This window comes from Camelus dromedarius, unplaced genomic scaffold, assembly GCF_036321535.1.
Source record: "Camelus dromedarius isolate mCamDro1 unplaced genomic scaffold, mCamDro1.pat HAP1_SCAFFOLD_163, whole genome shotgun sequence".
Lineage (NCBI taxonomy): Eukaryota > Metazoa > Chordata > Mammalia > Artiodactyla > Camelidae > Camelus > Camelus dromedarius.
In genome coordinates, this window is record NW_026989781.1 from 1,982,871 (window position 1) to 2,008,850 (window position 25,980).

The 25,980-nt window shown below is 39.4% G+C and overlaps 1 long non-coding RNA gene across 1 annotated transcript; it reads left to right on the forward strand.

Annotated features, from left to right (window-relative positions):
- Positions 1–585: 585 nt before the first annotated feature.
- On the forward strand, positions 586–25,914 carry LOC135320637 (uncharacterized). Its single transcript, XR_010379886.1, has 3 exons — positions 586–648; positions 4,406–4,541; positions 25,762–25,914. It is a non-coding gene; the product is annotated as an uncharacterized LOC135320637 (long non-coding RNA).
- Positions 25,915–25,980: the final 66 nt, after the last annotated feature.

The following is a 25,980-nucleotide window of genomic DNA, read 5'->3' on the forward strand; positions in this document are numbered from 1 at the left end:
CACGTCCCAGAGGCTCAATTGAGACCTGAGACATTGCCCTCCTCACGCCCCACATCTGTTTTCCTGCATCAGGGGTGCACTCAGAGTGAGGGGGTATCGTGCAGTGGGGGAAACATACTGAGGGTTGGGCCCCTCAGAGTGGAAGTGACCTGGCTGAGGGTTAAGGCTGCAATCCCGGGGTGAGAGGATAATCTTGGAATAGGGGACCTGGGGTGAGGTATGAGGGGACAGCTTGTGGTGCAGGGTCCTTAGATTAGGACATAGTGGGGCAGAATGTGGCGGCGGGGACCTCAGTCTAAGAAGGTGTTTCATCTTGGGGGTCCTGTCAGGGACCTGGCCTGGCCTGGGGTGGGGGGTCAATGACAGGGGTTTTGACAAGCAGGAGTGGGGTCGGGGGTGTGGCCTGGCCCAGGGCTGATGTTGGTGGTTTCGCTTGGGCGCCAGGACCTGGTCTGTGGCGGGGTGGGGCGTTGGGAATGGGCCTCGCCCAGCCCAGCTCGCCGCGCGCTGTGCTGCAGGAGCCGCTGCCCGCCCAGAGCTCGAGGAAGTTGTGCGGGAGCCGGGCTCTCCTGGACCAGCACCCCCCGAGGAGGAACACGGCCTTGGATCTGGGCAGCCGCCTGCCGTCCCCTTCGCTGGCGCCTCTGGGTAGGTGAAGGGATGCTGGTGGGGGCACGCAGGTTGGGGATCCGGTGGGGGAGGCGCACAGGTGTGAGTGCGGAGGTGAGGCCGGGGCCGCGTGGCTCCTTAGGACCCCGAGGCGGGTCCGGGGCCGCCGCCATGGTTCGTTGTGCCCCCCAAATTAGTAGTCACTGAACCCCGCACCTTCACCGCCACTCATAAGAGGGTTTGGGAAAGCGGTCGCAGCCCCAGGAGGTGGGAGGGCGCCGGCCGTGCCCGGAGCACCTCCGACTGACACTCAGGCCAGGGTCCCCTGGCGCGGGTGGGCCTGCCTGATGAGTGGTGACTGCCCCCGACCCTTCAAGGTACAGGCGACCTGGGGCGGAATAATGGGCGAGGCCCAGGTCTTTGGGAGCTTGTCAGCCTGCCTGAGATCAAAAGCCTTTGACAAGTCTACTTTTAGTCTTTTGAGGAATCTCCATACTGTTTTCCACAATGGCTGCACCAAACCACTTTCCCACCGGCAGTGTAGGAGGGTTCCTTTTCTCCACAGCCACTCCAGCATTTGTCATTTGTGGACTTTTGCATGATGGCCATTCTGACTGGTGTGAGGTGAGACCTCATTGTAGTTTTGATTTGCATTTCTTTGATAATTAATGATATTGAGCATTTTTTCATATGCCTATTGGGCATTTGCATGACTTCATTAGAGAATTGCTTGTTTAGTTCTACCCATTTTTGGATTGGATTGATTTTTTGTTATCCAGTTGTATGAGCTGTTTATATATTCTGGAAATTAAGCCCTTTTCAGTTTCATCTTTTGCAAATATTTTTCTCATTTCATACGTTGTCTTTTTGTTTTGCTTATGGTTTCCTTTGCTGTGCAAAAGCTTATAAGTTCATTTGGGTCCCATTTGTTTATTTTTGCTTTTATTTCTATTGCTTGGGTAGACTGCCCTAGGAGAATATTTATGAGGTATATGTCAAATAACATTTTGTCTATGCTTTCTTCTAAGAGGTTTATAGTGTTTTGTCTTATATTTAAGTCTTAGTCATTTTGAATTTATTTTTGTGTATGATGTGAGGAAGAAGTCTAACTTCATTGATTTACATGCAGCTGTCCAGTTTTTGCTACATCATTTGCTGAAGAGACTGTCTTTTCTCCATTGTATGTTCTTGCCTCCTTTGTCAAAGATTAACTGACCAAAAACTTGTGAGTTTATTTCTGAGCTCCCTATTCTGTTCCATTGATCCATATGCCTGTTTTTGTACCAATACCTTGGATGACTGTAGCTCTGTAGTATTGTGTGAAATCTGGGAGGGTTATTCTTCCAGCTTCGTTCTTTTTCTCCAGTAATCCTTTGGTAATTCTGAGTCTTTTTTGATTCCATATAAATTTTAGGATTATTTGTTGTAGTTTTGTGAAAAAAAAAATCCTGGGTGATTTGAGAGGTTTTGCATTAAATCTATTGATTGCTTTGGGTAGTATGGCCATTTTAACAATATTAATTCTTCCAGTCCAAGAACTTGGGATATCTTTCCATTTCTTTAAGTCCTCTCTAATTTCCTTAGTTAGTGTTTTGTAGTTCTCTACATATAAGTCTTTTGCTTTCTTGGTCAGATTTATTGCTAATTATTTTATTTATTGGATGCAATTTTAAAAGGTATTATTAGTTTCATGTAAAGAAATGCCACTGATTTCTGTATGTTGATGTACCCTGCTACCTTGCTGAATTCTTTTATTAGCTCTAGTAGTTTTTGTGTGGCGCCTTTAGGGTTCTCTATATGTAGTATCATGTCATCTACATATAATGACAGTTTTACATCTTCTCTTCTAATTTGGATCCCTTTTATTTCTTTTTGTTGTCTGATTGCTATGGCTAGGAATGCTAATACTATATTGAATAGAAGTGATGAGAGTGGGCATCCTTTTCGTGTTCCAGATTTTAGCAAAAAGGCTTTCAGCTCCTCGTGGCAGAGTATTATAATAATATGTGGGGGCACACTCAGGGGTTAATAGGTTGTAAGGCTGCGATGCAAAAAACTGCTGCTCTGTGTCTTGCTGAAAACAGTGAGACAAGCCTTGCTTATCTTCGGTGTAGCTTGTTATCTATAGGGCTGCTTCTGCTTCTTGGGAAACCATCGCATCACTCCCTTGCTGAAAACAGGAGGGCATTCTTCTCTTCTCTAGTTAGATCTTGAACTTTATGGGGTCTTTGTGCCTGCCTGGTTTCCGTTATCAGTTGTACACTCCCTGAACCTTGTAAACTTCTCCCTGAAAATGTAGATTAAGACTAGTGTTTCTATTTTTCACAAAACTGCTGACCTGCATTCCTGCACACGCCCTGCCCCTTGCACATCCCTGTGCCGTGCTTTGTCTTAATCCTTTGTTTGACTATTCTCAATAAATACGAGAGCTGCAGAGGGGCCCTGGGAGTTGGAGTTGATCTCTGGCTTCCTCTTACTCTCTTGACTTGCTGAAGTGTTGAGTAATTCATTCTTCTGCGGTGGGTCTTTCCCGGACAAAGCCCACAAGCGGTGACCCCGACGTGACAGTCTTGAGCAGTAGAACCAACACGCTGAGGGAGGAGAAAGCATTTTGGGCTGAAAACTGCCTCCCGGTAAGGGACAGCAGCCCCCGCCTGGAGCAGCTGCCACCGTGGCCAGCATTCAGTGCGAGCTGTCTTTCTCTTTTCTCACTTCCTCTTTTAAGATGGACCAGCAAGTGACTAAAGAACAACTTCTTTACCTCAGGATATTACAGCAACTCTTAAAAGGAGCCCAGTGTTCCATTCCTGAGGAACAACTAGTTAAACTACTGCAAGTCGTATGGGATTTCTGTCCTTGTTTCCTGCCCAGGGAACAATCGATTTAAAATTATGGGAGCAAGTAGGGAAAAACTTAAAAAGAAAATATGAAAAGGAGAAAGTGTGCCCGCATTTGTTCTTGTCACCTGGAGCTCAGTCCGAGCCGCATTGTGCCTTGAGGGAACAAGAAGATGCCCCCCTGCCGCGTCTTCCCCCTCGGCCTGCCTTTTACAGACAGTGAGCCTGACTTTCCGCCGCCGCCTGAGAACTCTCAGAAGTGTGTGGGCCCAGAAAAGCCCTCTGTCATACAGCAGTGTCTTAGAGAAGGCTTAGCCCTTGGAGAACCACATGCTGTCCCTGTCACCCCTGTGCAAGGGCCACCCCCCAGACACGATGCTCTTCTTTTTCAAGTTTTCAAAGAACCGCAGCACAGCATCGAAGGGAACGGGCTACAGTGCCCTGTACTAAGGGCATCACTGGGGTAATAGGGTGTGAACGAAAATACTGCAATGTGAGTGAAAATACTGCAACCATATCAGTAAACAAAGAATGCTGAAACCAGGTTATCAGTGGCTGCCGCCAACCCCCAATGGGGACGGGCCTGCAGCCCAGCCTCTGCAGTCACTCACAATGGTACCTTCTGAGTGGACTCAGAATAACAAAGGATGGGACACTGGCCCTGGATAGCTAGGTGCTTGTCAAAGGAATGAATTTCAGTGAGTCCAAATGTTTGCTTCCTCCCATACATAGAAAAGCACTAAATTCTTTAACTTGAGATGCCTGGCTTTCTTTAGATAACAAGTAATCTTTTATTGTTCCTACTACCTGGTCTTTCTTGTAAAGCTCCTATATATCCTAGCTCCTCCCCAAACTCTTCGGAGCAGTCCCTCAGAGCGATCTGACAGGCTGTCATCCCGGCTTGAGTCCTCCCACCAAATAAAACATAACTCAACTTTTAGGCTGTGCATTTATTTCAGTCGACAGTTTTGGCGACCACAAAGGGACCCAGAGCAGACTTCTCCTTCACCTGAGCTCTACAAGGAGCTGGAGCCTTGGTAAAAGCAGTGGCCCTTTGTGCCCACCCGTCTCCTCGGGGAGTCTAGATGAATTTGGGTGAGTCTCTCCTGGTTCTCAGATCTCCCATATTGGTTCATGATCCTGAGTTTTATTTGGTGGTGTATCCAGGTTCCTGGCCCTCCAGTTGAAAGATACTGGGGGGAAATACCTACCCAGTGGAGATGTCCCGGGTGGGGCCCGGTTGAAAGATACTGGGGTCTGGACTGAGTGGTTAGGTAAGAGGCTGGTCTAATGCTTTCCTCAATTTGGCTACCTTCGTTGAATTTGTCAGGATAAAAGTAAAATCTTATGAGGAAACTTTCAACTCCAAAAGTGGGACCCTCCTCCTTGTTGGCAACAGCTTTCTCAGGTGACTGAGAAACTTGCAGGAGTGGTAGAGGCAAAGACCTCATGCCGTGAAGTTGTCCCTGCGGGAAAACGTACTAGCGATTTTATTCTGACAATCAGACCTTAGAATGGGAAATAAAACTTTCAAAACAAAAGAAAAAGAAATGACAGATTGTCAGCCTCCAACTAATACCCCAACCAGGTTTATGTACGTACAAAACTTACAACTTTAATTGAGAATTAAAAAAAAAAAAATCTCACTCTGAAAATAACTAGCCAGGCCTGATAAAAACATTTTTTTTTTAAATTCTGACCTTATAAAAATAAAAGCTCCTTTAGAGGGAACTTGGATTTCTCTTACTGTGTCCTTGAAATGTAAATGTTTCATCTTTCTCTGGGTGTTTTATGTGTATGTATGTATATATATGTGTTTCCTTTTTTTTTTTTTTAAGGAAAACTTGGACTCTGCCATGCAAAGGTACAAGTATTATGTAAACATGGCGGCCAAGCAAATAAATTGGGATTCTCAACAATCCTTTGATTGTACCAATTCTCAGGCATTTTGCCAACTTAACCTTTGTTGCATCAGCCTGGACCACAAAGGCCTTTACTTTTTGGGGAGTAAAATTTTGAATTTTATTTAGGCAACACCCCCTCTTATGTTGAAAAGCTTCTTCATCTTATTGGTTTAAAATCACTATATGTATATATATATATATATATATATAATAATATATATATATATATATATATATATATATATTAATTGATGGCCATATGACGGATCCTTTAATTTAGAAAAACTTCTAACTTGGTGAAAGTTAAGAGAGTTCTCATTATAAACATCTGTTTTATTGGTACCTATTAAAATCAATCAAGTTTAAAGGTGGGAAAATATATCTAATGGTTAACCTAAGAACTTAGTTAAAAAAAAAAACAGTTTATAAAGCTACATTTGTGTTTTCCCTTTCCCTTCAATGGGTTTTAGGGATGCTAATAAAAACATTGGAATAATTCATGTTAATTAGGTTGAGTAACTGAAAAAAGGAATGCAAAAATGTCAAAAATTTTTTTTCTTAACAAGAAAAAAAAAATAAGGGACTTATCCCAAATGAATAAATGTTTTTAAATGGTTATTTTGAATGGGATAAATAAAATGGACATTTTTGGATTTAGATACAAGGTTTTGATATTACGCTATGTAAAGTTAATTAAAGGCCAAGGGGATGACCTACTGGTCCCCAACATTAAAGTGCAAACAAGTCCGCTTTATTTACTCCAGTGTAAAATATATATACTTATAGGGGTGGAAAAAATATATATAGACTGAGATATTAGATTAATGATTGGGGCAACAGACCAATTAATCAAATTAAAAATTCATAAGGGCCTAAGTTCTTTGGCTCAAACTTGGGGTTCCCAGAGAATTTTACATAAAATTAGATAAAGTGGACAAGAAATTAAAGAAAAAGTCTTCTGGCACTCCTAAAATTAAAATTATTGATTAAGCCTAATGAATATTAAAATTCAAGTTATAAGAGTTAATAAAATTAAGATAAAATTTGTAAAATTGGTATACTTAAATGGGCTTTATATAAACCTCTTTTGCTTAATTATGTTGTGGGATAGATATGTTTCAATGGAAAAATGCTTCGCCTCTTGGTATTATAAGGCTTGGCACATATCTGTCCCTCAGAAAATATTAATTAAACAAACTAAAGGAAACCAACAGTTAACCTGAGCCATCCAATATAAAGTAAAACTAAAAACTGATATTCAGGGGATAATATAAATAAATAAATGAATGAATGAATGAATGAATGAATGAATGATTAACCCCGGGTTTAACTTGTAACTCAAGGAAAAGAGATATTACTAAGTGCCTTAGGCATTTGCTTTAACATGGAACAATTTGTTTGGAGCAAATTAAGGAGATACAATTGGACCTAGGTGACAGAGCAGTTCTTTGGGGAACTGGAAGCAACTGTCTTTGTCTTGCAGATCAGAAATGTAAATACAACAGACAATGACCTGAGACTGAGCCTAATTAGCTCAATGAGGTAAAATTTAAGGTGAAAGAAATTTTTGGCATTTTAGAACTCAGAACTCTGATGGGTCCTTCAGACTGTCAAGGACAAATAGGAATCTTTAAAGTCTTTTTCATAAATAGTAAGCCTTACTGATTTGAGCAAATTCAGCTTATTCCAACTGTTATTTATAAGCAATAAATTTATAAATACCCAACTCATAACTAAGTTTTAAAGTGAAGCTATGAGATATCTAGATTTGTCTGTTCATATGTCTGTGTACACACTATAGATATGAGATATCTCTACTGCTAAAAAATTTCCAAAATTAAATTTATAAAAGAGCTCTGTTTAATTCCAGCAGTGTAACATAATGTGCTTAAAAATTAAATGTTTCTAAAATAAAAACTGAACAAACTGACTTTCAGGTTTACATGAACTGGAAAATATTCAATATTAAGTTAAAACCTGGTATTAAGTTCAGTTTAAGTTTGTTCTACTTAGTATAGATGTCTTTAGAGTCATCAATATTAAGTATAATATCTTTACTGTACCTAGGTTTAATGAAACTCAAATACGATCTTGTTATATCTGTTGCAGATTTGTCAAAAAAATAAAAAATAAATAAATGTAATTTGGTGTGATAAAATTCTAAGTAAATTAAATGCAAATGAGATAAGCGCTTTCGGGTAAATACTTTTAAATATATTTTTAGACATGTATGCTTAAGATAATCTGTATAAATATTTGGTATCTTAAAATTCTAGAGTTGTGCTAAATTAAGTTAAATAATGGGAGTTTATTAAATGCTATGCCATTTTGATATAAAATAAGATTGAAACATTAATTACTTAACACTCACTTCCTCTTACAGAGAAATTAAATGTGTTTAGATATATTAATAAATTGTTGGTACAGAATTCTTTTGACCTCCAGCTAAATCTGGGATGCTTCATAGGGCCCCAAAACATCCCACAGAGAGATTTTCATAGTGACATAATTTTATCTGACCAAGTGTTTTGAAACTTAACAAGTTTCCCAAATATCAAATTTTAATCAGAATTCTTTTGATTGCCAACTAAATCTGGAATGATTCAGACGGCCCCTGAAACATCCCAAAGAGAGATTTTAAACTAGTAAGTTTCATATGGTAGTTAAATAACATGGGAAATATTGCCCAATTAATAATAAATCTTCCTAGGTTATACTGTATAAGCAAACATGATTAATATAGATAATCTAGAAGTTATATGGAATCCCTAAAAATCTGGTATGTCTGAAGTGTCACTAGTCATAGTTCTGGTCATTGTGACCCGTCTCTTTATTGATTGCAGAGTAACTAGGTGTTTAACCATGCTATTAAGTATTTTCTTATTTATAGATAGTTATGGTTTTATTCTGATGTTTTTGCAAAATGCTTTCTCTTCAAGGAGATTTACTGGTTTCTAATAAATTAATTTCAAACTATAGCACTGATCTAAACTGGGTAAGAAATTTTAAAGATCTGATGAAAACTCTGATTTCATAAAAATGTTAACAACAAAAAAAAGGATTAGTTACATGGGACTAAGTAAACTGTTGAGTACGGTTATAATTTTTGGTTTTGTCTAAAATATTACTGGCTTTTAATCTGTGTTCCCCAGATATAAACAAACCCTTGTCCTTAAGCTAATTATGACTCAGCAATTCGGTAAATTATACCTATGTAAGCAGACTTGGAACAGTTATCTTTCCTCTATCTGATCCCTCCAGAGACTAGAAATTCTTAGGTCCCCAGTGGCTCTATCAGATAAATCAGGAAAATCACCTCCTAATAGGTATAGGAATCTCAAGGCATTTTGAGGACCTTAAAGAGAAGAGAATTCACCTAAATCTGTAAGGCAAAAATATATGACAAGCCCTTGATGTGGCTTTCCTGGCCTTAGAAAACCTTATTAAAATTCTAGCCTGAAAGTCCTTATTAAAATTTCCAACACAGCCAATTTAAAAGAGCCTACATGATCAAATAATCAGAAAACTTATAAACAAATTAATCTTGATTTGGTTATATTTTATAAAATGAGGGAACTTTAAAGGGAAAAAGATTATATTTTAGTGGGTATTAAACTCTAGTTTGTTGATTGAGGTCTATATTTTACTAAGGCTCAATTCCCAGGTCATTCCTTGCTGTTATGTTACATTGCTGCAATGTTTAATTGAATTATTAAAAGGGCACTCTAGGTTTGTTTCTTAAGCTCAGTAATCTATTCTTCACTGAATATCCGATGTCCCATGACCTGCAACCAGGGGATTACACATACAGGAATAGACATAACTTATAGAACTGTCTCAAACCTGAATGGAAGGACACTTTATCAGGTACTCTTAACTAGACCATGCACAGTGAAAGCTAAAGGAAATTGACTTTTGGATAAATTTTCAATCAGAAAGAGCCCTTGCATTGAAATGACCTATAGAGTAGTGCTCACCTCAAATCAATGCTCAAATGGAGAAGAAGCTACCAGGCCAGGATGAGAAGAAGATGACATCTGAGGTAGACAGCTGACCTGAGACCCCAGACCAGGCCTGTTTATCAATTACTCTGATAATTGCTCTTACCTTTGATTATGAACTAATCCAATTGCAGGTTTATGGTCAATTACCTATATCTTGTACTTTTGTGTTATCTTGACAGGTTTCCCTACTCCAAGGTTCTAACTAGATAGCCCTCAGAAATGTATTTTAAAAGAGAAATTATAATTCTATTTAGGCCACTATTGACATTACAATTTGGGAGACCTCACCTGGCCAATTAATAATACCTGCTCTGAGCCTGACCATAAGTATGAATTTTCTTATAAGATCACTGAAGCTCAATCAAGACAACAAGCAAGATTTCCACCAAAGAATATAACCTCCTTTAAATATGAAAAAGACTTATATAGTTAACACCAGGATATGGACATTTAAGTTTAAAGGCTATCTTATGTTGGAAAAATTAAACTGTACTAAAGATAACCAACCTAATAACACTATGGAATTTGGCTGGGAGACTTATGAACAATGCCTGTATAACATCTTCCTTAAAGATAAGGATTGGTACAGAACAGACTAAGTCAGATGACCTGAGGATACACTGAGCTGCATCTAATGGAAGTTTTTCAATTAAATTCTTATGACTTTAGTAACACTGCTAACTATTTGTATTTTGTCTGTTTTACAAAATTGTTTATGCATTACCAAATGTGTAACTAGGCCTCCAACAAGACTGATGATGGCTAAACATCTTGAATAAATAGATAAAATTTATAACTCTGCATAGAATAATTGTAATAGTGTGATTCTAGGTATGTTTATAAATTACTTTGATAATTGCTCTTACAATGAGGGGTAACAATTTCCTGGATCATAATAGACTAGTAAGACAGATGATCCAGAGAATTTTTGAGTATCAACAGGGCCAGATCCAAAAATTAACACTTGAGTGACATGTCAACACTATCTTCTGCCTGATCTAGGAATGAGTCTTCCTAGCACCATGGGACAAAATTGGTCATGAAATGTCTCCCAAAATATTGGTTAAATTAAGACCCATGGTGAGCACTGTGAATGAAAAACACTGCAAACCCTATCAGTAAACAAAGAATGCTGAAGCCATGAAGTCATCAGTGGCTGCCGCCACCCTCCAGGGAAGAAAAGCCTGCAGCCTAGCCTCTGCAGCCACTCACAATGGTGCACTCTGAGGGGACTCAGAATAATAAAGGACAGGATACTGGCCCTAGATAGCTAGATGCTTGTCAAAGGAATGAATTCAATGAACCCAAATATTTGCTTCCTCCTGTACATAGAAAAGCACTAAATTCTTTAACTTGAGATGCCCGATTCTCTTTAGATAACAAGTAATCTTTTATTGTTCCAAATGCCTGATCTTTGTTGTAAACCTCCTATGTATCCTAGCTCCTCCCCTACCTCTTCAGAACAACCCCACAGAGTGTTCTGAGAGGCTGTCATCTGGACTCCAGTCCTCCCACCAAATAAAACATAACTCAGTGTTTAGGCTGCACATTTATTTCAGTCAGCATAGGAAAATTTAATTCCATGAGGAAGGGATTGTATTCCCACAAATTCTCAATTTTGATCATAATGGATAAATTTATGTCTTGCTAAAGGCCTCAGGACTATACATGATTCCATCTGGAACCCAAATAGCACTAACTCAGAAAGTTATTCTAAGGCTGATGCTGACAAAACTTCTTTAAGATGGCACAAGGCTGCCCTTTACTGGACACAAATTTTAAATTCACAAAAACCCTTATTGACTGTTTCCATAAAACAAAAAATTATTCCATGGCCTTGTAGACACAGGAGCAGAAGTTTCTATAATAGCCCTACATGAGTGGCCTGAAAAATGGGTAAAAGTGACTAGTCATATGTCTGTGACAGGAGGAGGAGGCACTCACAAGCCGATGCAAAGTAAAAAAAACAAAAACAAACTCTAAAATGTATTGGCCCAGAAGGACAAGCTGGGCGTATTCAGCCATTTATTCTCCCTATTCCAGTCTCTCTGTGGGGCGGAGACCTGTTACAACAGTGGAAAGTCACAATTCAATCTTTGGGACCAGGCCACTGTTAACATACCTCCCCTTCCATTAGTCTGGAAATCTTCCACTCCTATTTGGGTCAAACAGTGGTCCCTTAAAGGGGGGAAACTTATTCAAGCTAAGCATTTAGTCCAGCAAGAGCCTGGACACAGTGAGCCACCTGCTCGTCCCTGGAACACTTCTGTCCTTACTACCCCACAAAGGCCAGGCAAGCGCGTTGCATGACCTCAGGGCTGTAAGTGCTATAATCCCACCCCTGGGAGCCCGGCAGCCAGGCCCCCCAGCCCTGCTGTTACTCCTGCAGATTGGCATGTCGTGGCTGTCGATCTTTAAGATTGTTCTTTCACTAGTCCACTGGCAAAATCAGAGCGAGAGCGTTTTGCTTTCTCTTTCCCTTCACCTGACAATCGGGCCCCTTTGTCTCACTGTCAGTGGCGAGTTCTGCCTCAGGGAATGACTAAAAGCCCCGCTACTTGCGAGTTATGTGTTCACCAGGCCCTGCTGCCTGTGCACTCTGCTTTTCCCTCCTGCCTGGTTTATCATTATGTGGATGATGCTTTACTTGCAGCCCCTACACAATCCCAGCTTCTAACTAACTATCGATTTATGACGGATCCCCTTTCCAAACACGCACTCCAAATAGCACATGAAAAACTTCAGCTTCAAAGACCTTGGAATTATCAAGGTTACATCTTTTTTAATTGAACTATTCGATCTCAATCAGGAATCTTAGATACTACTCGCCTTCCTACTTTAAATGATTTTCAGAAATTTGGGGGAGATATAAATTATGTTCGACTCATTTTAGGCATTACTATGGGACAACTTTCTAATTTATTCAACATCCTTAGGGGAGATTCACACTTAGAGCCCCACTGAAAATGAACTCCAGAAGCTAAACAGGAAATAGCACTCATTAAAAGGGCATCCAAGACAGACAATTAAGTAGGAGACAATTGGACCACCCAATTGATTTGTTCTTACCCCCCACCTTTTGGACCCGGACAGGATTATTGGGACAGCTTATTAGCGAAATTCAATGTATAAAATAGATATTAATTTCTCATTTCTTTAAAACAAACAAACAAAAAATCTCTCCTATGCTCAGCAGCTTATCAATTTGTTATATAAGGGCCGATATCACTGTCAGCAATTGACTGGCTATGATCCAGACATGATTTATCCAAAAATATCCTTAAGGTTTCCAACAATTAGTCTCTTGATTTCTAATCTGCCATAGCTGACTTTACGGGAAATTTGTTTATTCTCTACCCTCTGATAAGTTGTTACAACAGCTAGCCCTTATCAATGTCATTTTGCCTCACAAGATTGTGACCACTCCTATTCACAAAGCTGTCACTATCTTTATTGATGGCTCCGGAAAAACAACTAAGTCTGCATTTCCTGGACAAGGAAGGGCATAGATTGTTTTCTGCAGGGCAACCTCAACACAAAGAGCAGAACTTAAAGCTCCCATTATGGCATTGCAACAGCCTGTTAACTTGCTGATTCACAATACATGGTTTATGTCATACAAAGTATAAAACAATCATCAATTAAGAAGTGAACAGACTCCTCTCTCCTTTCTCTGTTTCTTACTTTGCAATCTCTAATAGATAAATGTAAACATCCCCTTTTTGTCATACACGTAGGGTCCCATACCAATCTACCTGGTCCCTTGACAGCCAGCAATGTTATGGCAGATCACTTTGTTGGTTTCAGCTTGGCTTTCAAAACAGCACAACAATCGCATAAATTCTTTCATCAAAACTATAAGTCTCTGGTTAAACAGTTTCACCCAATAATCCCTCAAGCAAAACAGATTATTTCAGCTTGTCCTGATTGCCAATTATTGGCTGGAGGACAGAAATCTTGGGGTGCCAATCCTCGGGGCTTAGAACCCAATCAAATATGGCAAACAGATATGACTCACTATCCTTTTGGTCGCTAAAAGTATGTCCACGTTTCCATCGATGCCTTTTCTAAATATATCTCTGCTTCCACATACATTGGTGAAAAAACAAAACACGTTGTCACCTTCTTCATGCCTTTGCACACCTGGGCAAGCCACAACAAATAAAAACTGACAATGGACCCAGCTATACCTCTGCTAAATTTAAACTCTTGTCAAAACTGGGAAGTACAACAAGTTACAGAAATTCCTCTTAATCCCACTGGACAAGCCATTATAAAAGGTACTCATTCCACATTAAAGTCTATGATTAAAAACCAAAAGGGGAGTGGGGATACTCCCAGTAGGATCTTCACAGATAGGTTACACAGAGCAGTATAAACTAAATTTTTTAAACTGTGATGTTCAAGGCCTCACAGCAGCAGTTCACCATTTTGCTAAAACAGCTCTGTAAGAGCAGACGTTCTGGTAAAAAATATTACAGAGGAAAATCATTCATGGGAAGGGACTTTTAAATTAGTCACCCTGGGGTGAGGATCTGCTTGTATTCTTTTACCCACAGGGCTAGTTTGGCTACATGCTCGTCATGTCAAACTTCACCGCAGACTGGAAGAACATACCCTATGACCCCAACTTCCAGGAGGACAATCCTGTCCCTCAGATGGCCAGCCTTTCCCTACTAGACCCCCGACCAGAGACCTGCCCAAACACCCTTAAGGCGCCAGGTGTGACCTTGGGGCAATTTAAGAAACTCGATCAACAGACCAATGAAGTTATGCAATGTGTTGGAGTCCCCCCCCAATCCAGAAAACTGGGTTTTAGCATGTCTGGTTGTGGTTTCTCAAAACTCAGTGAAGGTAATACCTCTCCTGCTTTTGCTTCTCTTCCTCTCTGTCACACAAGCGCCCCTATACTGGGCTCATATTGTAGATCCCTCTCTTTTCAGACCTATCTCCTGGTGGGGCGCCAATCCTCCTTTCAGCAGTAGTGACACCCCGTGGACTGGAAGAACCTGGCTCCCACCTCAAGGACCTCTACTAGATTAATGAGACTGGCTCAACTTAAATGAATCCATCTCCTTTGTCTCCCCTTTCCACCAGCCTGTTTTGTTAACATAGCCACACTCGATTGTCTTACTATCAAGCCTCATGCTTACTTACATTACACTCCTAAAGATGGATTTCATAAGATTAATTTGACTTTCATATTTACTGCAGCCATTGATACTGGAAGTCTCCCTGATCAGAATTGCCCTCCACCGTTGGAATGCTGTCATATGACAGAAGCCTGGACCCCAGAAAGTCAAAACTGTTTCTGGAAACCATGTCCCTCTCATTAAGCTACCATGAAAACTCTTTGCTAATTTCTCCCTTTTTGTTTGGGGTCCACAAAGTTATTTATCATCTGAACATTTGTCCACTGTCTTTTAATGAAACCAGTAATTCTAGCATCTCCTGGACTTATGAGGCTTTTCCGGCCCTATTCTAAGCATTCCCAGTGCTCACAGACACAGCCCCAGCACAGTAATCTACACCATGTGGCTCTACACTTTGTGCCTCATAACATATCTCATGGGAAGTACACACTCAAAAATGGCCTATATAAAGTTAACCTTACTTCTCATGTTTCTGATCACATTCTTTCTTGTACTCCACATCCTTATATTTTTACTATGTCTTACCAAAAAATCAATATTACTCTTCAAAAGAGATTTTACTTACTTCAAGTTCATACCCCTGTCTGGTATACCTCCTTCATTAGAACAACGAATATTACACATTTAGGTCTCTCACATGTGATTGTCCTGAAGGGACAGCCACAGGTCTGTTTCCAGTCAGTCTCACACGTCCCTGGGAAGGGGCTAGCGGCTTTACTAAACTAGCACAAACTATCTCTAAATGGAGACCTAAATGCTTTATTGGATGGCCCATAGCGTTCATCACCTCTGCCGCCGTCACTACCGCTGCAGCTTCTGTAGGGACTGTAAGCTGCTATGGACGCGCGCCGTCTGTTCCACCCAATAGCCCATTGGGCAAGGTTTTGAATGGATGGTCTAATTATAGTTAGCTACCTATGACTAAGAAAAAGATGGTATTTTACTGTAATACTGCTTGAGTAATGTACGCCTTAGGCTCGAGGGAACACTGGCCTGAAAATGGGTTATTAAATTACTACATCATTCTCCAGTTAGAACTGTTTTGCCAGAGAAAAGGTAAATGGGAAGAAGTACCATATATGCAAACCTTTATGAAAGTCCATAATGAGGAAGGAAGGAAGCCAGGTACTAGATTGCTGGTTCAAAGACAAGTAGAGAAAGAATTTAAAAATGAACAGAGAAAGGTTACCAGACAAGTGAGGGAAGAAAGAAAACAGCAAGAACAAGCACCTTCGAATGTCATGGTCACCCAAGTTATCATAGACGAGGAAGATAATGACTGACAGGGCCCGGGGCTCTCAGCCATGTTAAAGACCCCCTGTAACAATTGCCACCCAAGAGCCTTGGGTACAGCTGACAGTGGGGTCTCAACTAGTGGGCTTTCTAGCAGATACTGGCAGAAACTTCTGTCCCAGTACCAACGACTCAACTGCTGTTACGACCTGTGGAATGAAAATTTTGAGAAGGGGAGTAAGTAACTTGGAAACAAATAGAAATCTTAAATGTCTTCTATAGAAGTCAGTAAAAATGTTTAGCTATCCAGTCAGGCAGCTTTGATTTGTTCCACCTGCCAAAAACTCAATTTGTATCCAACCTCTTCTAACTGATGAGTCTTACATCGTTGTACCTAATTCATGGCTAAAGGTTTAAAATGGGAATTATGAGGTCTCTGTGTTTGTGTGATTGTATGTACCTATATGTGTGCTGTATATATGTGGCATTGCCAAAATTAATTCATTAAAGAGCTCTATCCAATTGGCTTAAAGGAAATTAAATGCTTATATAAATACTCAGGAATATAAAAGAAACTGGCCAGAATGAAAATTGGGTTTATGTGATCTAAAAAATATTCCATACTGAATTAATACCTGGTCATTGAAGCTAGTTAAACCTTATAGGTTTGATAAATATAGACATGTCTCAAGATTCATTAATGTTAAGCATAAAACTTCTATTGTAGTTAGGTTCAATAGAAATACATAAGAACTTGTCATATCTATTAAAATTTGTCAGCAAGAAAAACAACTCTGTATAATATATTTGTAAGTAACTTAAATACAAATGAGAAAGAGCTTTTCGGTAAACTCTTTAGGAATGAATATTTCAGGAATGTCTACTCAAATTGTTAGAGCAGGCAGATAGCTAAATATGATCAAAGAAAGGGGGACACAGACCAAATGGCAGGAATTAGGCAGAAAGGAGGGGCACAGGCCAAATGCAGGAAACCACACGTCATATGAGCAGCAGGGATCCTTGGGCAGAGAAAGAAAAGCTGAAATCTTTGTGCTGATAAGGGACCACAAATTTTGGCTTGGAGACCAACAAAGAAAGGTCAGAAAAGGCAGGAATTTCCAGTGCCCGAATGTAACCTTTTACTCATTATGCCCTCATTTCAATAAAATTAACCTTGCAGATCAGAAGTACCCATCATGCACCGACGCCATGACGCTTCCGATCCAGACTAAATAAGGCCAAAAATCCCTCCTCCCTTTGGGAAGGTGGAGTTGGGATGATAATCAGGGAGTACGACCCCAAACCCTTCCCTCCCCAATAAATATTCCGCCCATTCACTTTTACACCCTATGTAACTAACTTGCCAAAGAAACTCAGGGCAGCTGCTCACCTGAGCCTGCCCGCTCTCCCCTGAGGGTGTACTATCCATCCTTTAATAAATCCTCACTTTACCTTTTTAACCTCTAAGTCTTGTCTCTGAATTCTTTCTGGGACGGGACAAGAACCTGGAACACCAGTTGCACCTATCGGCGACAAAATGATCTCCCCATATATTTGGTAACTTGAAATTTTATAATGGTGCTAAATTAAGTTAAATGATGGAAGTTTATTAAATAGCCAGTTCATTTTCAGATAAAATAAGACATTGAAAGATTTATTGCTGAATATTGACTTCCTCTTACAGAGAAACCATAGATATTTAGCAATAAATATTAATAAATATGTGGTGCCACCCTGAAATATTCTCTACTGCTAAGGGAAATATCTCAGTATGCTAGGAAAGTAAGATGAATATTTTCATTAAAGAAGATATAAGAAATGGAATTATGTTTTGTTAATAAAAAAAAAGTGACTTTGTCCTAAAGCTAGTTGCGTCTGAATGGAAAAGAAAATATGGAACAAAATAATATGGATAGAGGAATTTGTGGAAGGTTTGTGAAAGAGGAAACCTGAGAAAATGGTTTTATACATGGTATGGATTGGCTAAGTTTAAAATGAATTTAGTCCAGAAAGTTAATTCTAAAAGTAAGCGGGTACAAGTCTAGATTTAGTTCACTTTCTCTCTGTTGAGAGAACAAAGTTATCTTAAAATGTTAATTTGCTTTTAGTAACAGATTTTAAAGTTTCTTTTATCCCTTAAGTGATCTGTTCTGTATTTATCTTTGAAATATTTTATTGTTAATGAATAAGTAATATTTCAAAGTGACCTATATTTTTATTTGACCAAGTGTTTTGAAACTATAACAAGCTTCCCAAATATCAAATTTTAATCAGGCTTCTTTTGACCTCCAGCTAAATCTGGGATGCTTCAGAGGGCCCCTGAAACATCCGAAAGAGAGATTTTAAACTAGTAAGTTTCATGTGGTATGTTAAATAACATGGGAAGTATTGACCAATGAATAATAATTCTTCCTAGTTTATATTGTAAAAGAAAATATTAATATAGGTATTATAAAAATTATATGGAATCCCTAAAAATCTGGTATGTCTGAAATGTTACTAATCATAATTCTGCTTATTGTGACCAGGTCTGTTTACCAATTACAGTGTAAATAGGTGTTTAACCACGCTATTAAGTCTTCTGTCACTTATAGACAGTTATGGTTTTATTCTGATGCTTTTGCAAAATTGCTTTCTCTTCAAGGAGATTTACTGGTTTCTAATAAATTTCAAACTATAATACTGAACTAAACTGGGTAAGAAATTTTAAAATTCTGATGGAAACTCTGATTTCATAAAGCTGTTAACAACAACAAAAAGATTAGTTACATGGGGCTGAGTAAACTGATGAATATGTTTATAATTTTTGGTTTTGTCTAAAATATTACTGGCTTTTTAATCTGTGTTTTCCAGATATAAATAAACCCTTCTCCTTAATTAATTATGACACAGCAATTTGATAAATTATACCTATGTAAGCAGACTTGGAACAGTTATCTTTTCTCTCTATCTGGTCCCTCCAGAGACTTGAAACTTTTAAATTCCCAGTGGCTCTATCAGATAAATTAGGAAGATTACCTCCTAACAGGTGTAGGAATCTCAAGGCATTTTGAGGACCTTAAAGAGAAAATACTTCACTTAAATCTATAAGGCAAAATCTGTGACAAGCCCTTGACATGACTTTCCTGGCCTTAGGAGACCTTATTAAAATTCCAGCCACAGAATCCTTATTAAAAGTTCTGGCACAGCCAATTTAAAAGAGCCTATATGATTAAATAATCAGAGTTAATTTGTGGGCAAATTTTTCTTCATTTGGGTATATATGATAAAATTGAGGGTAACTTCAGAGAGAAAATGATTAGATTTTAGTGAATATTAAACTCTAGTTTTGTTAATTGAGGTCTATATTTACTAATACTCACTTCCTAGACCATTCCTTGCTGTTATGTTACATTGCTGCAGAGTTTAATTGAATTATTAAAAGAACAATCTAGGTTTGTTTGTGAGGCTCAGTAATTTATCCTTGGATGAAGATCCAATGCCTCATGACCTGCAAACAGGGGATTATACACACTGGAACAGACATGATTTAAAGAACTATCTTCAGCCTGAATGGAAGGACCCTTTATCAGGTACTCTTAACTAACACAGCAAAAGCTAAAGGAAATTGACTTTTGGATTAATTTCCAGTCCAAAAGAGCCCTTGCACTGGAGTGGCCTATAGAGTAGTGCTAACCTTAAGTCAATGCTCAAATGGAGAAGCTAGCAGACCAGAAAGAGAAGAAGATGTCATCTGAGGTAGACAGCTGACCCAAGACACTGGACCAGGCCTATATACCAATTATTTTGATAATTGCTCTTACCTTTGATTATGAACTAATCCAATTGTTAGGTTTATGGTCAATTACCTATATCTAGTGCTTCTGTGTTATCTTGGTTGGTTTCCCTACTCCAAGGCTCTAACTAGATAGTCCTTAGAAAATTTAATCTAGGAAAAATAAAAGAAGAAATTATAGTTCTATGTAGGCCACTATTGACATTACAAAGTTGGAGCCCTCTCCTGGCTACTTAATAATACCTGACCTGAGCCTGGCCATACATATGAATTGTCTTATAATATCACTGAAGCTCAATCAAGGCAACAAACAAAATTTCAGCCAAAGAATATAACTTTCCTCAATTATGGAAAAGACTTGTATGGTTAATATCAGGATATGGACATGTAAGCTTAAAGGTTCTCTTATGTTTGGAAAAAATTTTAAAAATTGAACTATAGTATGGATAAGCAACCTAATAACACTAGGAAATTTGTCTAGGAGTCTTATGAACAATGCCTGTATAACATCTTCCCTAAAGATATGTATTGGTACAGAACAGATTAAGTCAGTTGACCTGGAGATACACTGAGCTGCACCTAATGAAAGTTCTTGTTTTAAATTCTTACTTATGACCTTACTAATATTGCTAACTATATTATTTGTATTTTGCCTGTTTTACAATATTGTTGTTTCTTGCATTACCAAATGTGTCAAAAGTGTGACTGAGCCTCTGATAAAACAATAAGGCAGCTTGAAACAGTAGACCAGATATATGTTTCTGCATGAGACCAATGATTGTAATGGTGCGACCCTAGATATAGGAAAAAGCAACAAGAGGGAATATTCTCCTGGACCATAACAGACTAGTAAGACAGGTGGTCCGGATAATTTTTGCTACTGTTAATAAGGCCTAGTCATGTAATAGCACATTGAGTGGCCTATCAACATAATCCTTGCATGGCATAGGAATAAGCAGTCCAAGCTCCGTGGGATGAAATGGTTGTGCCAAGCCATGGTCAAATGTATGATCATGCGGGCACTTGCCATCAGCCTCTACAAGGATTGGGTCACTTTGGCACTTGCCTTCTAACTCTGCTTGGATTAAATCATGAACCACTGCAGCTGCTGACCTCCAACACACCCTGAAAGGTGTTCAGGGTGGAGGTCAGGAATGGGGCGCTCTGTGCTCTGGGAAAACTGGCTGAACAGACCTTCAAATAGCTAGATTTTTTTCAGGAAAAGATCTTATGAGCCCAAATTCTTGTATCTCGTCATATCCAGAAAAGCGCTAAAATCAATGGTGACATCTGCTTTGTCCACTAAGAAGAGAAATGCATTTGAAAATCAAAATGAAATAACTATAGTTCAGACATTCAACATAAAACTAGGTAAACATTGTAGATGTGATTTCAGACATGTTTCTGTATTGCTGAGAACTTGAGTTTTCTGAGCGATGTTAAAATTGGGATGCCACCGCCATTCTCAAAGCAGTGTCTGCTGGCAAATTGTAGCTACAACCTAATGGGCTTAACTTCTCCTCTTGTAATTATTGAGTTCCTAGATCCATACTGCCTGTTATGCTTTCACACCAGATGAGTCCAGGAGCATCACAACTGCCCTAGAGGACGTGAAGCAACAAATACATAATGTAGGGGATTCAGATGCATATGTGGGAGAAGTTACATCTCAAGTTAACACCTGATTTTCTGGCCTCTTTTCATGGACTTCAAGGTCTCAAATGCATTCTTTCGGGAATTTTACAGTTTCTGTTTTCACTTCTGTTAATGAAAGTTTATATATACACATATATATAGTACATATATATTTAGACTAACAGTTTTCTGATGTCTAATGTGCAGGAAACAAACAGCTAAGGCTCTTTCTGAATCCCCAGCCATATGGCAAGATCAGGCTGGCTTGTTCCATTTCAAGGACCCCCCCAAAAAACACCCCCATTCAGCAGGAAGCAGCCAGATAAACACGACGTCCATCTCCCTATTTCCATAGAAATGGAATGAGAAACTTACAGTGGGGATTTTGAAGTACAATTAATAAAATGGCCACACTTAGGCTAACAGATTGCTTCTTCTCATACACACACTTAAAACGGTCAACTGACCTGATTAACTGGTTGCTACTCACGGTTCCAGGCCTATTGTTAAAACTGAAGCTATTGATTTTACACTTTCTACTTTATTTCGGTAATCAAAAGCTATAATAACACTTGGTCTCCAGGGAGAAGGTCACAGGACTTAACCTTATAAAATAGCCTGAGTTACCAAGAAGATCACAACTTGGGTGCTTCTAATGAAGAGATGGATAGAGTGACAAACACTGGCGGAAAATGAGCTTTTGTATATTTGCCATCATTATGTTTACATTTTGATATAGTCACTGAGGTCATTGTAGTGTTTTAACATGAAAAATGAGGTAAATAAATTAGAAGAAATCAATCATTTGATTTAAATGTAAATTAAATCACATTGTGAAATTGTTGCAAATTCCTTCTCTGTTGCAATGTGTAAATTGTTTATATTTTATAGAGTAGCAAATTTCTTAAAATTTCAAAAGAACAAATACTTTTTGAACACCTACATACACACTAGATATAAGATATGTATGACTTATACATAATAGGACATCTATGTGTGTTAACATTCATATATATAACTGCATAAATCAAAGGGGAGTTTTCTCACCCTGTTCCTCAGGCTTATACCCTGCAGGTAACCAGAATTGATGTATGGTACAAATCCTTTTGTTTTTTTTTTTTTTGTTTTTTAAACAGAACTAAAATTGTAATCCAGGTTAATGTGCTCCAAATTCTGTTATATCAGGTTATAAAACAGATTTTGAAGGTCACATTGATCTTAAAGTTTACAGATTGCCTCTGTTCTCCACATGTTACCAAAGTACTTCCTTCGATTTCTATAAAGACAGATTGCAGGAATGTGTCAGTTCTGCGTGAGTCTTTGCTGTAGCGGGTGTAACCAGCATCACACAGATACTCCTGGTGTCATGGCCCATGTCTCCAGAATAACATGATATCAAGCCCAGATGCCCTCCCTGTTCAGATCAGCCTCTGTGCCAGTCCCCCATGAAGAAGAACTGTCTCCTGAGGCAGCTCAGACAGCTCTGATTGCTAGAAAGTTCCATGTGGTGCCCTTTAAATTTAACTTGTCCAGAGTAAAGCTCACTAATTTGAGCCTTCAGAAAGGGACAGCTCACTTGATCTTTGTTAACAAAGGACTTACACCAGCAAATTGTCAGGACTCTCAGCCAATAAAGGCCATTCAGGCTAATGTTACTAGCTTCCTCCAAAGAGGGCTCAATACACGGAAGTTTCTTTAACCATGTGCTTCTAGATGCAGAGATGGGCTCTTAGGTGTAAAGGTTGTAATTCTGTGACACTGTGTTGTGAAAGGTGCACCTCTTATGGACTTCAACAACAGCATGAGTTAATTGTATAAAACTCATAAATGAGTGAATGACTAAGATCACATTCCTAGAACTCCTGAAAATTGCTGGGAAGTCCCGAATGCCTGAAGCTCTGGGACAGTCATCTGCCCCCACCCATTGCCTCAGGCACTGTGCTTTGGGTGGGTGGCCTTCCCTGCTGTGTTCTAGAAATAATGCAAAATGTTGTTTAAATATTCTGGAATTTAGCTTTTATCCAGATAAGATGGCCTGGATATACAAGGAGTTACAGTTTAACTTATAGGAGATGTTCAAAGCACAGGAATGTGGATATGCAGACCTAAAGGAAGCCAGTGGTCTGGGCACAGGCCCCCTGTGCTGTGTTTGGGAGAATCAAGGGATCCATATTATTTGTTGAAGTGTTCTGAGTTGGTTTCCCACGTTTTGTTTGTAGTGACATTGAGGGGGCTGTGTTTGGACCCTGGCTTTATTTTGTAACCTCAACTTCATGGTTTTTGACTCATCAATGTTTGTGCTTGCAGTGGGTTTATTTTGACAGTACCTCTGGTCCCTGGGGTACAGGCTCATCCTGTGTTAGCAGTACCTGCCCCAGCCATTGCCATATGGACACGCAGGGTTTCCATTCCTGAAGCCTCCACAGCCCCGAAGGCCGAGCTTATTTGACCTGCTTTGAAAAGGTGTGCATATATACATTTTTAACATTCTTCAATATCCCCATGAAGAAGGACTTTAATTTCTACTGGGTAGAGTTTTTATTTTCTTTCACGGCGGCCCTGTGCGCCTGTGAAACGTGTACTGTTTCATGCCACGCCCCTTCATGCAACCCCCACGCCCCACCGTACCTCTGGTAGAGTGTTCTTTAGTAGGTGTTCTGTGGTTTTACATCAGTTTTTAATATTGGTGCATGGTGGTTCCAGAGGTCCTGGTGATTGCCTGTATGTTTATCTCATGAGCCTCATTGTTGCTGAAAGATTAGCTCCCATCCCTGTTGAGCCAAATAACACAGAGACAGGTTCTTGGAGCTTACAAGAAAGGAGGCAGCTTTATTACTCATCCAGGCAAAGGAAACTCACAGCAGGCTAATCCCTTCAAAACTGTGTGCCCACCTTGGCGATGGGGCAGGGTAATTATATAGCCATAGCTTAAACAACAAAACATTCATAACAACCGACAGAATCATGTTCTCATCAGAAGACTCAGAATGGCGTCATGATGCCTCCAGGCGACCAATTCTATAGAGGATAGTGTTTAGATCACTTTATCTCTTTAGCAGTCAAGGTGTGGCCTTCTTGGTAATTCAGGCTATTTTGTAAGTTTACAGTCCTTTGACTTTCTCCCTGGAGAAGGACTCAGAGACCAAGCATGATTATGACTTTCGATTACTGGAATAACATAGAAACAGTAAGATCAATGGCTGTAGTTTTAACACTGGGCCTGGAACTGTGGGTAGCAACTGGTCGGTCATGTTCATTAACCATTCTAAGGGCAAGCATCAGAATAAGCAGTCTGTTAACCTAAGTGCGACCATTTTATTATTCCTCCTTCATCATGATTCATTGAGAATGGAAGGTAGGGACTTCCGGGCTTCTTGACACAGTCTTGTTTTCAAGGTGACATCTAAAATTAGGCTTATCCCACCCATCTCCTTGGCCCCTCCCAGGCCCTAACCTTAACCCTGCAACCACTGAGTCTGTCCTTGGGGCTCTTGCAGAGCTCTCCCAAAGACAAATTCAGAGTCTCTACATTTTCAAGTTTTGCTGCTGATTACTTCTGGAAAAAAACAGAATGTACATTTGATTTTTTTGTTGTTGTTGTTTTCCAGAGTAGTAAATTTACAAAGCATAAGAAAATGTTTACAGAAGCCTAAAGTTCAGGATTCTTTTTATAAAATGTATTTTAAAATTCCTCAGGTAATACATGTTTTCCGTGAAAACATAAGCAATACTGAAATATATGGAGTAAAAAGTTTCTCTGAAGACCTTAATCTGCTGGCTGGAGTGTTTGCACATTAAATTTTGATAGATACTAACAATGGATGCTTTCCAAGGTGTACCCTTTACACACCACCACCACCGGCAGCTTTTGAAGTCTTCCCGGCAGTGTTCCCAACACTGGGAACATCTTTGCAAATGTTTACCAGTTTGATAGGTGCGAAAATAGCATTTCACGTTCATTTGCATTTCTCTGAGTATAATAGAGTTGAGTATATTTTACTGTTTTTTTGTTTGGCTCTTTTCTCAGACAGGACACAAAAGTCATCTTGTACTGGGAAGGTGTGAAGTGCTGTTACAGAATCCAACCTCGTTCTGCTCACCACACGACAGACCAATAAATCAGTAGATGAGGTGTTGGAGCAAGGAATAGCTACTTTATTTGGAAAGCCGGCCGACTGAGAAGATGACAGACAAATGTCCTGGAGAAACTTCTTCCCCAATCAGAATTCAGGCTCCTTTTATACTTGAAAGGGGAAGGGGTGTGATTGGTTACAAACTTCTTGGTGTAGGAATTATTAGTTCTTGGAATCCTTTGTTCTTGCAGCTCTCCACATGATTCATGTCATTGTGCCCCTGTAAATCCTGCAACAAAACAAACATGATTTTCTATTCTGCAACTTCTCATCTTTATATGAGTTCAAAAGTGTTAATATCCTTAAAGGTCAGAGTCTTGGGAATAGGCTGTCTTGTATATTTCAGGCTAAAGGCAACATTCTTTAACAAAAGGTTCTGAGCTAGCAAGACTAAGCCTAGAAAACAGGGCACAGGGTTAAAGCCAAAGGAACAGATCTAGCATGGAGTCAGTTTTGTTCTTTTTCTTTTCTATTACAGTGCCTTTGGTGAGAGATAAGAGGATGTTTCTGGGCAGGTCCTCCTCTGCCCCTGGCAGGGATTCAGCAAGAACCCTGCCAGATTCACCATGACTGTGGATAGAACTGCTCTCCAGCAGAGAAAGTAACAATTATTCATGATTAAAATTACTTGTCAAAATATCTTCAATTGCCTGTTAACTATACCGTGTAGGGTGCGGGGAACTTCTCACTTGCCCAT